Raw genomic sequence first — 12,145 nt, 5'->3', positions numbered from 1 at the left:
GAGAAAATCTTTTAAAATATTCTGGGAAAGTTTTCGGTCCAAAACTCAGTACTTTATAGTGTGAAAGCACAGGTTACGCAGATATAAGTTTGATGAAACCATGATACCCTAGAGAAAAGTGGGGCCACAAAATGGGGGGGGGGGGTATATAGGAATAGAGAAAAATCTTCTCACAGGTACAACAACAAAAGGGGCTTGGTATTTACCAAAAAAAAGAGGTGGATAAAAATTGGCAGATTTTCAAATATTTTTTAGCAAGATCTACTGTACTTAGTTGTCAAGATAGTTTGATATTGTAATGCTAATTTGATCAGAATTAAGGCAATTGTTGCTCAGGTGAGCGATGTGGCCCCTGTGCCTCTTGTTTTATTTATTGTATTACTACCGAAAATTTATACCAGGGTAAATTATGCATTAAATTGTTTGTATGTATTCAAAATGTAGCATCAGTGTCTGCATAACAAAGAGGTTCGTACGTTTTTGCGTCACCGTTATTATCTACAATGCGGCATTTTTATTATGACAGGTGTTTAAAGAAAAAAATGCTCTCCTGAAGGACATGATGTAGAATTCGTAGTCTATCTGCATATAATTGCTTTTGTGAAGCGTACATATTTGTTGTCGTCGACATATAACATTTTACGCCTCCCTATTCGGTGCCAGGGAAGTAAACTGAGCTTTTATCCTATTACAGAAACAATGATTTTATTCAGTCAGTTTTAAATGATTTAAAAAAAACCTGGCAACTGCTTGAAACTCTATTAACACTAGCCGAAATGAATCATTTTAATTTCCTTTACTCCCATTTTAAAATGATCAAAATCAATATAGATTTTTTATATTTCATTGTATAATAAGATAAGATAAGATAAGATATTCTTTATTTCCTCCAAATTAATGGAGAGTATTACATAATCAAATTATAAACTCAAGTGAAAATACAACAGAAATAAAACATATTTATATATGTACATATATTTTATAGACATTTATAAATTACGACAATCTATTGCAAAGAAACCTCTGTTTTTATACAACATAAATGCAACGATTAACATAATCGGTTTCTATTTTGTATACGATATATTTTCAAAACTTGTACCATTGACACATCCCATAAGGGACAAAAACTGTAATTCTGGATCTTGATTTTCAAACAATATATATTCGTTGACATCAAGAAATTCTAAAATGTTTTCAAGCATAATTTCTCTGTCTTCTAAAAGATTATAACAGCTTAAAACAAGGTGCATATTATAGCTATCTGTTTTTTTTATAACATAAAGGACACGTTTTATATACAGTTTTCATTGATGAAACTTGAACTAAAAAGTTGATCAACAGTCGTTTTTAGGGTTCCTCTTTAGCAGTTTGCCAAAGCTTATTAGGGCACAAATTCGTATGTATTCTACTAAAAAAAGAGAGTTCAGGGTTCACACAGAGAGAGCTATGTCATTGTTTTTCTTCCTCTGCCCAAATTGTTTTGATAACCAATTTTGAATTTTCTTTTTTGTTAAAAATAATATTACAGTCATTAAAAATCGCATCGAAGTGCTTATACTGTGGAATCATTAAATTTCGTGGGGGCCAATTTTCGTGGATGACTTAAATTTTACAGGTTCGTGGGGACGTAATTTCGTGTATTCATATATATCTACAAAAGGGAATATGACTTTATTACCCTAATTCATCAATTCGTGATGGATGTTATTTCGTGGATGAGAGGTACCCACGAATTCCACGAAAAATGAGCCACCACGAAGTCGAAATCTAATGATTTCACAGTATTTCTTAGCTGTTTGTAACAAGTTTTTAGTTGCAAAAAGTTTTTCAGTTACATGAACATCAGAAATAAACCTATAAATCCGATTTTGTAAAGAGTTTTGGTCTGATCGGTGTAGTCTCCCTAAAAACAATAAGCGGCATTTATCAATGTAACCTTGCATGGTCCACAGTAATACGTTATTTAATATCATCCTTTTATCATTCTCTGCAACATATAACTTTTTTATATAGGGCGTTTCATGGTGGCAGTGCTTTCGATCACTCTACCCAAAAACAAGCTCTTTGAACTTCAAAAGATGAGATACAGAGGATATCTGCGAGCTGTTTTACTTACTTGCTGCGTCGGGTTGTTTCCGACGAATTCGGCGCCCGTAGCTGAGCACATAGTATTTTTTGGTTCTGGACTTATCCTTATACTCCTATCCAAGAATAGATATATCCAAGCAGCCATTATAATATTGTTTATCCTATCATTTGTCAACCATTTTTTGGTATTACCAACGACGTTTGTAACAACCGTAAGAGTCATAATTACAGTGCCTGTAGTTGGTTACCTAGTGTATCAGTGGATAAAAGATGTCATTTCCATCGTACGTTTGTTTGTAACAGAGATTTATAAGGGCATTCAGCAAGTTAAAACCTTCGGGTTGCGTTCAGTTGCTAATTTCACTGGTCTTTTATCCTCACATATAAGACCACATCTTTTTCTTTTTTGGTATGCTTTATCTTTAATGTATGCAACATTACCAGTAATTAATATGTACATGTACACAAACTCAAAAAATAAAACATTTTGGTTGTGTTTGGAAACATTTTTGTACAACACTGCTATTGTCAACAATACTATTGTTGGAATTTCCGCAACAAGTTTAATTGTAATGTCTGCATCACGATACATACGTCGAATGACAAGAACATTTATTTACAGTTGTAAAGAAATGACTCCAATGATTGATTCTGACAGTTTCATAGTTTTCTTTTTAATCATCATCTTTGCAATTTATATAATACAGTCATCTGTATTGTTTACATACTTGCATGAACATAATAAGATAGATGTGAAAGTTATATTTTGGTTCATATTATTTCATATCACAACAGTTTTTATCAATAATATTTACCAAATGGTAGATTCAGACATCTTCGCCATTCGTGCATCCGTGACCCACATTTTTAAACCCATCCGAGTTCTATTCCTAGATAGTTTTCTCCTTATAATGATGTTGTGTGTCGTTTACTCAATTTATCACCTTGTCAGCTTTAAATTGTCTTGTGTTATTGTTATAACTGGTTTGTCAAAATGTATCCAGATCAGTGGCTCCATCATAATATACATCCTTTTATTGAATAGAGCTTTCCCATCTCTAGACAAAGTTGGCCTCGTAAGTTCGCTTAAAATGCTAGATTTTGTAGGTGTCATTTTTGTTGCATACTTCAGCGGATTAAGCTTTCTTCAGATTTCTCAGTGTATTTTACTCTGCTATCATAGCGGTTGGAACAAACTGATACATCAAAGGGTGGTCGGGATCTTTTATCCTTAGAAAATGTGCCCGAATACCAGTGGTTTGGGTATGAAATCTGGATAAATAGCAACCTTTTGCTTTATTTGTAATCATTGGAGCTGTCTTTAATAAATCCAATAGGTTATCTTTGAAAAAATGAATATTTTAACGAAAATGAACAAACGAGGCCGATTAGTCTTTAAGGGTTTCTTTACAACATAAGCATTTGTATGAATCTGTCTATTTATTACATTTCGGTGTTTTAATGTGAAATTAGAGTTTTAGGATGTGTTTAAGCATATTACCATGACTTGTATATTCATATTTGTATTAATCATGTCTTAACAATATAAATTATTCTTGTATTCTTTTGCAAACAAATAGCATTTGAAATATCAGTTATATTACTTACTAGAATGAATTAATGCAAAAAGTTAGAGTGTCTTTTCTGAAATCGTTTATGCAGTATTTTATTGATAATATTTCATTTTCTTACAAAATAAAAATTAAACACAACAAACCGTTACTTGGGATTTTCTTCCATTATTGCTAAATTTGGGGGGAAATTCCGATATAAGGTACGTTATTCTGCGACTTTATTGATTGATCACCTAAGTCTAAATAAGAATTGTGTTCATTAATCGGAATAATTTTAAAATGTACATGTATTATGGAATAATTTCAACTACTCTTTACATCAATAATACAATGACTTGGAAAGACACTTATTTTGACATCTTTAAGGAATACGATAAAATGAAAGTAGATCATCATATTCTAATTTATTTTGATCTTGATTGAACCGCATTGTTTCTATAAACCCCATGTCTAGTTCTTGATACCGATCATTAAATTCTAGTTATATGTCTTACTGGTGTAAATTGACTCGATTGAATTGGCCAACTTAAATGTAGTCTTTCATGTTTTACCAAGAGTTTCGCCAATCATTGGTACTACGAATAGGTTTAGGTTAATGAGTGATAACCTTTGGGAGAAACTATACCAGTGTTTCAACCACTGTATTTTTTTTAAAGTTTTTTCAATAGATTTAAAGGACATTTTAACGATAAAATATTTTTCATAATTGAATAAATTTAGTTCTTACAAAAATAACTTTAACTTATATTAAATTTTGAAACAGAAGAATACAAATTTGGGGCAAAATGATTACAATGTATTGATTGCTCAGATATTACACTGGTTTATGAGAGAACATTCATTTACCCTGAAACACCGCAATTATAAAATGGTATTCATTTTATCATTTACCATATGGTTCATACAAAAACATTTAGGTAATCTTCGTTAAAACTATAAGGTATACATGTACATGTATTCAAGTAACAAAATCTTGAAATACTTGAGTGTTAATTCAGGTCAAAAACAGAATGATTAGTTCTTAAAAAAAACCTGTAAAGTCATCAAAAGAAGGATAAAATTCCTATCAGATAATTATAAATATGCCAGTTCTTGCATAATAAAAAAAATCATTTAATAAAACTCAAAATAACTATTCTAATTTTTTTTAAATAAAGATAAATTATTTCAAGATTTTTACACTATTAACGATTAAATTCCTGATTTATTTAAATAATTATAAAAAGTATTCTATAATGATATTTATTATACCTTTTAAAGATTATATGTTGTTATAACCGAGTAATAAAGACTAAATCCGACGTGCGGTTTGGCGGGCGGATGCCAAAGGGTACCATAATGGTCCTGATAACCCTTACAAATGCCTAAGGTAAGACGTTGTTGTTTCGCAGATCCATTGAACATATTTCAGAGATGCGCATATTACTTGAATTTTGATTTTTAATAATTTATGACAAAAATACCAGCTGTTGAACTTAATTATATTTTGGTAAAATGTTGCATATAGAGTAACCCCTAATGTCTATCAGTTCCTAGTTGACAATGGAATATGGATACTGTTCGTACAAAAGAAAACCCGGTTTGCTGTCACATTCACAGCTTTTCCCTTGTTATAGACTGTAGATAATCAGTTCGCAAAAATAGGTAAGCTATCATTAAATTAAGGATTGTGCTTTAGTTAAATGTATGTAAAACAACGTATAAAACATTTGTGAAATCATCATTAAAAACAAGTATTCCTTTTAAAGGAATGATCGGCAATAATGATGTATTGATAGCTAGAAGCAATCAACATGATCAGTTTGATGTAGAATAACTTAAAAAGTACTGTATTTTTACAAAATATAGAATATTTTGAATCCGTACACCATAATTTCATCATTATAAACCGTCAACAAATTTAATTTTGAAATAAATTTGGGGAAAACCGTTCGTAAACTCCTTGTCTAGTTTTATATTTTTAACGTAACTATTAAATGTTAATGTATCTTCTTCTTCTTCTTTAGAATACTGAGTAGGGCTCTTCAAAGAGCATTAACACGTAATACAAAGAAAGAGTTGTATTAAAATAATTTAATGCAACTGAAAAACATTGAATGCCATCATAACTTGCTATTGAGGTCACATTATAACGTAACCTTGTTTATAAATCAAGCCGTCTTCCTAGCTACTATTATGCAACATCAATAGATCGAGGTCAGTTCATGGAGCATCTTCTTATGTTTGAGGTCAGTTCATCGAGGTCAACTGCATTACTAAATAAATCTTTCGATCGAAATTCTTACTCGTGAGACAAAATGTGCATTCTTGAATTAACAGGTCGAACTGTATTTTATGTATGCTTGCATCTCTTAAGGTAAATGAATTGAAATAAAACTGAGTAAAATGTATTTAATGTATGTTTGCATCTCTTTAGGTAAATGAATTGAAATAAACCTCAGTAAAATGTTATATAATCAAATACTAAACCAAACTGCAAGTTTTTATAAGAACTACTTATGCAAGTGGAATGTGTGCGCACGGATGCCTCATATGGACACTGTTAGAAGCCGATTACAACAATGATACCAGTCTATTTATTTTACAACCCAAATATACTAACAAAAGATTTTAAACTGAGATTGCCCTGTCTTTGGAATACCGATGCAATGGCTTACAATAAATGGGATATCTCGCTACCTCGGCTATTTAAATGAATGTGTGTACATTTATCTATATACTGATAAGTCTGCATTCCATTTTTTTACCTCATGTGCGGTAACCATTTAATAGCATGATTAAAAATAAACAGAAAATGTACTTTCGGTTATCCAATATACAGAAACCGAAACAAGTTCATTTCATGAGCTGTGTGAAAACAAACGTTTCAAGGGAATTAGAGAAGTTTTGAATGGTTGAAAAATAGTAAATAGATATGTTAAAGCAGGATCACTTTTTTGCATGCCTGGCGGCCATACTGAGACTCCCGGCATTTTTTCTGTTGGAGAAATGGCTTCAGTCATCTGAAGGGGAGGTTTGGTCACAAAAACATGTAGCGGTGACTGGTATGTCATTATTTATAAAAATACTTTGTTACTTTGATCAAAAAAGAAAAGACAAAATTAATTGTAATAAACCTTTAATTGAATTTTTCATCATTTATTTAAAATGACAGATCTAGAAAGCTATTTAATCTTTCTTATGCAGTTCTCTTTGGGGCCACACTCTTAATATGTCTACCCAAGGACCAGCTCTTTGAGTTGTTCGAGATAATTATTGGATTCATCCTTCTTACCAGTTATAATGTAAATATTCAAAACTCTACCGTTGAAAAATCAAGTGGAGAAAAGACCAATGACATAGATATACATGTAATGAAAGCGCTTTATGTGACCTGCGTATTTGGTCTTCTTGTAGCGTTTGTATTCAGAAAGAAAGGAATTAAGACAATCCTTATAGTGATGTCATGTTTGCCAATTATTATTTTGTATTCAGAGTTACCTGTAACAATCATTCATTATGTCAATTATTTGGCAAACGCATTGCTACTTTGCCATTTAATATATTCATTGTGTTTTGCAGCACGTATAGTAAAATTCGCGTTCAGCTATTTGATTGAAGATATTCGCCGAGAGGGTACCTGTATGCCTGCTTTGGAGTATCTTGTTCACTCTTTATTTTTGCAGCACCAAATTTTGTTATTTTGGCTTGCCTCATTTACCTTAAATATCTTTTATTACCTTACATCGATTTCGATTGCCGATGCAAATGTGATGCGTCTAAACTGGATAACAATTTTGTTCATGTGTATTAGCGAATGTTGCAATACGTATATAGGTTTGTTAGCAACAAGTGTTGCATTGTCGTATGCATCGTACTATACCCGACACATGATGATAATTGTTCTTTGTGGCAAAAGAATGAACACTATCAATGATATTGGCTATGCAATCATAGATGCAATGATAATGTTTTTGATGAGCATTGAAGGTGGAATAATAGATATGAAAGCCACAATCAACCACCAATATCTGCTAAACAGAGCATTAATTTTCCGTCTAATATTTCTATATTCCGCTACATTCTTTCTCAGTAATACCTATCAATTGTTAAACTTAAAACTCCTTACTTTTGGAGCATCACCGGTCACAAAAGTGTTCCAGCACATTAAAGCTCTTGGACTATATTCTATTATCCTCGTGTTCTTGTTATGCACTTTACACTTGATAAATCAGCTGATTTCTGACGTCATGGTAACATATCCAGTGTTGATTATCGGATTTTCGACAATAGTCCAAATTTTCTGCTCGATGTTGACTTATGCTATATTCATGTACGATGTCATTTATTGCGTTGAACATCTCGATGACAGGATCTTCTACCTAAGGTCTTTTGTAGAAGTACTGGATTATCTAGGATCTCTCATAATAGCTTGTGGTGGATTATGGTTACTAAAAACCAATGGATTTAGCTGGATTCAGACTCCAATGCTGATCTTACAATTATGTTCTCTTTGGGATAGATTCCAAAATGGCCGAAAAACCTTGGTTTTAAGGAGAGACGCCAGGAAAAAAATAGATTCCATACCAACAGCAACTCGGGAAAAAATCGGTGAATATGATGATGTTTGCCCAATCTGTCATCAAAATATGTCGTCTGCAAAAATCACTCCGTGTGGCCATCTTTATCACAGAGAGTGTCTACAGAAGTGGATGAATTTAAAAGACTCGTGTCCCCTTTGTTCCTACCAACTTACAGTTCAAACGTCTCCTACCTAAAAATATTTGCTGTATCAAGTGGCATTGCATGTAATTTCTTCTATAAGCAAATCATTTAATATTTAATGTGGCCTTTTATATAAAACAATGAAAGGTTTGCTCATTTATACCCTATACTTCACAGTGTCACTAAAATAAAATTAAATGCGTTTCTTGTTTTTTTTTTTTTAATTTTGTTCATAATGTTATGTTTGATATCGCATGAGAAAATGAAACAAAATGAAACGGAGATTAAAACATAATCAAACGCGTGAATTTAATACAATTTTATTTATAATAATTCACTTAATATTATCCAATACAATTAACTTGAAATTTGTATTTTTGAATGTGACTTAATGTCTGTAGAATTCTGGCAATGAAAACACAAAAAGTTTAAGAATTGTGTTTAGTTATACCAACAATTTCCAATATACTGATCTAAAGGAATATCAGATATTTTGGTTGCATTCATTACTGTGATTGATATGCAATAGAGTTCATTTTTGCTCATTGAAATAAAGTCTTGCTAAGGTGAAATTTACATTAAAATTATTAATGCAAAACCGATTCAAAGAAAGAATTTATACATACACAAAGAGTAAATCTGTAGTGTATGTAGAGACTGATAAATACAATGTTCCGTTGTTACTTTCTTGGATTTTCTATCACGTTTCCACTGTGTTGGATGTAGTGCGACTGGGGTCTTCAATAAGAAGCAGGCGTTATGCATTTTGTATAAAAGGCACACGTGTTCGATGTGCATGCGAAGTACGGCAACACTATCTGTGCAAGATAATGCGGATACCTTGAAATTTCTTTCAAAGAATAAACCCTGTTTTAAGTTTCATTGATATTTTCTATTATTCGTTTTTTTTACAAACATATTACTACAAAGTGTACTGTAGTCCATGCATAAATTTAGAAGAATGCAACCGATCGTATCTTTCTCTACCGGTATTAATATATACCGTCTTATCTATTTTTACAAATATAACAAGCAAATATATATTTGCCGACTAGCTCAAAATTACGAAAGACGAAAAGGGCCACATAAAATTTGTTTTATCTCGTAATTATGAAAAAAGATCTTGTTATAACGAGAAAAAATCTATTATTTAACGAGTTAATTATCTCGTAATTACGAGAAAAGATCTCGTTATTACGGGTTAGTTGTCTTGTTATTAGGAGAAAAGATCTCGTAATTACGATTATTTATCTCGTTATTACGAGAAAAGATTTATATAAAATGGCGCGTTTCTGAAAAGACCTCCAAGTCAACTGATTCCCCCTTTCCGACTTTCTTTTTCTTTCTATAGACATTATTTCAATTCTGATTAATTCTTAAACAACAACGGCCATTATTCTTTAATTTCTACATTAAATGACCAGATTTGACATTTAGTCTTATATGAATAAGTGGACAGAACTTCATGTAATAATACTTTTCATCTTATATATTATAATCCCACTCCGAAGTAAATAACAGGTAGTCCTGGTCGTAAAAAACACAATTCTATTTGTTACAGATGACTTTCATTACTACATAGTTTCAACCATGGATACTAGTATACAGGATTTACCCGAAATGTGTTTTATGTGTTGATTTTGTATATAAACCTTTAGAAGCCTGAAAACAAATTACACGTGTCCTTCTTATCAATGAATAGCTCAATCACTTTATTTATCAATCTGCTTTGCTCCTTCTTCTAAAATTTCTTTTAAACGATGGTTGTGCTAAGTATGTGTATAATAAAAGACATTGCAGTAGTTCATACACTTTACATAAAGAGAATAGAATAACAAAACGCACCATTTTAAATAGATCTTTTCTCGTAATAACAAGATAATTAATTCGTAATAACGAGATCTTTATCTCGTTATAACGAAATCTTTTCTCGTACCTACAAGATCTTTTCTCGCAATTACGAGATCTTTTTCGTAATATCGAGATAATTAACTCGTAATTACGATATAATTAACTCGTAATAACGAGATCTTTTCTCGTAATTTCGAGGTAAAAATATTTTTTATGTGGCCCTATTCGTCTTAAGTATAGAAAGAATGCATATAGGGACCGTGAAGTTTATTTTAAACTGTGATATGTCACCAATCATACATGTAATTTCCGTACTGCGACAAATATTAATCAGGGACCAAATGCTTTTATGAATAAATGACGGCTTTAAATTTGATTCATAAAAATTATACGATCACGGTATATATATATATATATATATATATATATATATATATATATATATATATATATATATATATATATATATATATATATATATATATATATAAATGCTTTTGTTGGTAACTTGCAATTATAAATATTATAAAGACTTTAATAAAGTTGACATTATAAAGAGCTCCGGTAGAAAGATATACAATAATTATTAGCACTTTCTATTCCTTTTGTATGTATGAGTTGAAGCTCGTTTATACTAGGCATAAAATAAAATTACATTTTGTCTCGAAAAATTAAAATAATCATATGTTTCAACAAATGACTGTAGTCGCAACAAAATAGTAAACTGAACAATGAAAAATGATAAACAAAATGCCTGTAATAACAACAAAAATACAAACAGCACGATAAAGATGGTAATTCTATTTGGGGTTTTTTTTTTGCTGCAATTTATACTCTGAAAATGTTAATTGATATATGTGTATTCATAATAAGACTTGGAATAGCTTCCCAGGTCTTAGTGGTACCCCATACCCCAAAACCCAAATAAAAAAAAAAAAAAAAAAAAACAAATAACAAAAAGAAAACAACAAAAACAATGCTTACTTCTCTCTAAAAGTTTTGGTCAAAATAGAGTGTGACTTACATAATGATAATTGGATAGTCAAAACAAATGTATAATTAAAATTATATCAATTGTTTTCAGAGGCATAACAAACTATGTATGGTAATATCGTGGTGCAAGCAGCATTTATCCACTAGCACTGACCCTGACTTGCCAGGGATAACAGAAAGCTTCTCGGACAAAACAAATACACCTACATATATGTGTACCTATAGTTGAGATCTATTTAGAACATAAGAGATGAGTGGATTTTTATTACCATATAGTAAATGTGGTTTAAACGTTCGTACAGAGGTCTTGCGATGAACCTACTCATTTCCCCCAAACTTTTCTCGATTTCTGGCAGTCTTTAGTGAACATGATCCTTCTAACTTCTGGCGAGCACCGAAGAACTGCTACGAGATCCGGTTGTGGAAACTTATCTGTAAACTTGTGACCGATCGTCCTCAGAGTTCTCTGAATGTTTGTCACCTGTGTGGTGCACCTTTCTTTAACCTAGCAGCACATGTACATGTTGCATGTTCTTGTGCAATAACCCTTGGCACTCGAAACAATTGGTGGACTGATATTATAAATAACTTTACCATCTATCTATCTGCAGAACTCGACGACTTGCTCCTCATCCTCTTGGGTCGGCAACCAAACACGGAACTGGACGCTTATGCCACCGAGACTTTCCGTATCAAGAACTTTAACCTGATACAAGATACTTCAGCACAGTATAATCAGCTCATGCGACGTCATCATGATGTAACGAATAGGGTCAATTAGTAAACCCTGTGTCGTGACCTGATATACATGTACATTCGTTAACTTTCATTTTGTGTGTTTGTCCTTTTTTTCTTTCTCTCTTCACTTTCTCTGTTATTGCTGATTTGTATGGTTAAATTAATTGTATTCATTTGAAATTATCTCAGTCATG

General features: G+C 31.6%; 1 long non-coding RNA gene across 1 annotated transcript; it reads left to right on the top strand.

Moving 5' to 3' along the window:
* The first annotated feature begins 6,119 nt into the window (after positions 1-6,119).
* Positions 6,120-8,560, top strand: LOC105337547 (uncharacterized). Its single transcript, XR_010708801.1, has 3 exons — positions 6,120-6,709; positions 6,852-6,949; positions 7,227-8,560. It is a non-coding gene; the product is annotated as an uncharacterized lncRNA (long non-coding RNA).
* Positions 8,561-12,145: the final 3,585 nt, after the last annotated feature.

Source organism: Magallana gigas, chromosome 8, assembly GCF_963853765.1.
Source record: "Magallana gigas chromosome 8, xbMagGiga1.1, whole genome shotgun sequence".
Taxonomy (NCBI): Eukaryota; Metazoa; Mollusca; class Bivalvia; order Ostreida; family Ostreidae; genus Magallana; species Magallana gigas.
This window is presented reverse-complemented; position numbering and strand designations above follow the sequence as displayed.